Here is a 3,571-nt window from a genome sequence, read left to right as displayed (position 1 = left end):
TGAATAATAAATAGATTTACATTAATCCTCCTTTTTTTTTTTTTTTTAAAGGATTATGAACAATATCATATAAGCCTTTACTAATCTCCGCTAGCCAAGTCATTATGTAATGAATACTCTTTCTGGGTTCAAGTCTCTACAATGTTTCAATAGCAATTTATGATCACCATTCTTTTATAGCATACCTTCTCACTCTCTGGTCAAATCCGATTTCATTATGGAGATAAAGGTCAGGATCATGATTTTTAAGTAGTATTACAGCACACCGTGTGTGTACTGTATATAAGCACCGTTTGCTGTTTGCTTGTGGAATCTGACAGAGCACTTGGACCGAAATGTGACGCATGACTGAAACTTTGATATCGCAACAGACCTATTGCTTACCAGTTTTTTAAATTTTTTATAAAGAAGGATGTGACAATATCCTAACAGCTACCTAAATGTTGCTACTGTTTATGAAACCTCTTACTGCTTTAGTGTTTTTGGGAACAAATGGAAAATAACACATTGTAACAATCACTGTTTACAGGAAGTAACAGGAAATTCACATATCTGTATTTTTAGTCCTCAATTAATGGTTTAACACTGTGTGTCTGCCTTCTTTCCTGTTTTAGTTGAGAGAAGTAAACATGCTGCTTAGAAACTGAATGTATAGCAATAACAACATACCTGGCATTGTAGGAGCTGGATGTCTCTGGCCATCTGCTGTGAGTGTTCCCTCATATGCAACAGTTATGTCATAGACAGCATCCAGGTGTTCCTTCATAGTCTCAATGGCAACATGTGATGCTTTCATTCTTGGTGTTAAAACGTGCTGCAGCACAGCAAGTCCTGCAATAGGCTTATTAGTTTAGACTATTGCATGTAAATTAGTAAATTAGTTTGAGAAACTGAATAAAATTCTATATATTTTTACGATGCCTTTGGGAAACTCTGTGTACTTAAGCACTAATAGTCTCTGCTTACTGTAGGCGTAAATGGATTCACCCAAAAAATAAATAGAACGTCATTTATTTACGAATCTTGAACATCTACATTTTTCATTTTCATTCATAGAGATAACATGAAAAATATCACTGTCAGTGTTTGTCACTCCTCAAACTTAGCAGTATACGTAGACATTGGTTCACGTCCAAATTGTGAATGGATTATATACAGAAAGCGAGCAAAAAATGGTACCTTTACAGCAAGGCTGAAACAATTAGTCAACATTATCGACAACGGCGACAATTTTTTATTTTTGTTGACGAATAGTCATTTGATCTCATATGACCTAATGTAAGGTCCTGCAGTAATGTGGTTTGACTAGTGTATTCCACGCTCTTTGCTACAATCCAACAGAAGGAGACATGTAAGAAGTGCAAACGAAGCCGGACCAAACTACAATTAAAAATGCTGTCATGTGCAAAGGCCCCAATATACTCACTGCAAAGTTCTTTTTCGTTCTTCGGTTAGGGGTTAGCGAACATCCCAATGCAGCCTGAACTGCTGAAAGCGGTTCTTAGATGAATGTGTAAATATGTGCTGTGTGCTTTCCTCTCAATAACAAAACAAACACACAACAAACATGATGCTGTGGGAAAACAGCAGTTAAGAAAGCAATCTGATGATAGCGATGTGGATATCACCAGCTTTGCAATCGGCACTCTAGTAAAGTCAACTCATGTCAGCTTTACAGTATTAAACATGGAAAAAACTGTCGGTGTCGCTTTCAGTTACAACTTGATTTTCTGCAATAAAGCAGCTCTGTGTATATGAAAATGTATAGAATTTGTATAACTATTTTAAATTGCAAAAGCTGAATAATCAGGCCTACTTTACAGCATAACTTGCGCAAAAACTGCAATAGCCTTAGTCAGTTTATATGCCCTATTGAATTTAACATGATGAAAATGATGCTTTGAGGGATAGACTTACAGTCTTTACAATGGCACGCACTATATAAAACTATGTAATTTCAAAATTTTTTATGGAGTTTTTTTATTTACTGAAAGCTTTTTTTTATTTTTGTTTCACCTTGCACCTGCTGAACAATTGCTATGTTGTTAAACAACAGTACAATCCATTGAACACGCAGTTCTTCTGTCCCTCACAGCCTCATTTTCATTCCTGTCTAAAATTAAATATGGCACTATGCTGACTGAAGTCTGTAGTCAATAAACTACACACTGCCCAGTGAATCGCTCTGGTTATTAACGTAACCTTTATCATTGGGAACCAAGGTTACGTTAGTAACCCTATTGTGTTCCCTATCGAAATGGTCTCTCACCTTGCGTTTATGGCACTTGGGGGAACGATTTACCATAGCACTGGGCTATAAGGTCAGAATGGAAGCTGTTCTGCGAGCCCAGCTCTAGGGAACCGCTCTGAGGGCCCTAAGAAAAACAGGCTAACTAGTGAGGCCCGGGCCATCGGCCGAAGCACACATTCAAAACAGTCTAGACCACTTACCAGGGGTGCAAGACAATTAGATGGACAAGATTTGTTCCTGAAGGACAGGGTTATAAAACCTACCAAAGGTAGATGGCGATGACCAGCCGGCTGGCTTGCAAATATCCCCAATAGAAACTCCGCTGGACCAAGCCCAGGAGGAGGCCATCCCCCTAGTGGAGTGGGCCCTCACTCCAATGGGGCACTCAGAGCCCACTGAGGGGCAAGCCAGGGATATTGCATCCACTATCCAGTGGGATAATCTCTGCTTCGTAACTGGCAGCCCTTTGGGGGGGCCTCCAAAGCTGGCTAGAACGCTCCATATAAATCTTGAGGGCCCGGACCGGGCAAAGTAATTTAGCTCCCTGCTTGTTTTCAGAGGGAGGAAGGGCTAACGTCGGTCGGGGAACCACGACTGCTTACACCAGAGTGAAGCCACCATTAGAACTGAGCATCCGGTCTCCCTGATCCGTCTGATGACCAGAGGGAGCAGAGCAACCGGGGAAAGGTGTACAGGTGGCTTTGGGCCATTCACGGGCCAGCCAGCATGTCCTGTTCCTTGGAAAAAATTTTGGGCAATGACAGTGGTGTTCTGAAGCGAAGGTCTACCTCTGCCTTTCTAAAGATCTCCCAAATCATCTGAAATGTTTGGGGGTAAAGTCTCCATTCTCCTGGAGACACATTGCCCTGCTCCCTGGTTTGGAACAAATAAGCCCAAAGATGCATATTAAAGTGGACATGGCAACACCACAAGTATGCTTGGCTAAGCAGCTTTAAGAGCATAAACAAATAAACACAGCGTAGCAAAACAAGCTTAATGGTCAAACACGTCCATCAAGTGCATGTTTACATAGAAAAACAATGTAGTGCAATGGAATGGAAAAAAAACGTTTACAGTTTAACGCAACAAAATGAAAAATATTGCATGGTTATACATGCTCCCTCGTAGTACATTATTGAAATATACACATATACTAGGATAGCACAAATAAATGCGCAGCCATCTCCATTTGTACTAGGTGTGCAAATCGGATAGTTCATCACGGTACGATTAGGGCCGCCACTAACGACTATTTTTATTTCGATGAATCTATCGACTAATTTATTGATTAATTTAAATGATTAATTTCCCACAAAAAAA

The 3,571-nt window shown here is 40.0% G+C and overlaps 1 protein-coding gene across 1 annotated transcript in view; it reads right to left on the bottom strand.

Annotated features, from left to right (window-relative positions):
• The window catches only part of LOC107564891 (1-acyl-sn-glycerol-3-phosphate acyltransferase epsilon-like), a 41,366-nt gene that overhangs the window by 16,461 nt on the left and 21,334 nt on the right, over nt 1–3,571 (bottom strand). The gene's annotated exons all lie outside the window — the stretch shown is intronic.

Source organism: Sinocyclocheilus grahami, unplaced genomic scaffold (assembly GCF_001515645.1).
Source record: "Sinocyclocheilus grahami isolate Dianchi unplaced genomic scaffold, SAMN03320097.WGS_v1.1 scaffold969.1, whole genome shotgun sequence".
Lineage (NCBI taxonomy): Eukaryota > Metazoa > Chordata > Actinopteri > Cypriniformes > Cyprinidae > Sinocyclocheilus > Sinocyclocheilus grahami.
The sequence above is the reverse complement of the archived record's forward strand: the minus strand, read 5'-3'. Positions and strand labels throughout refer to the sequence as shown.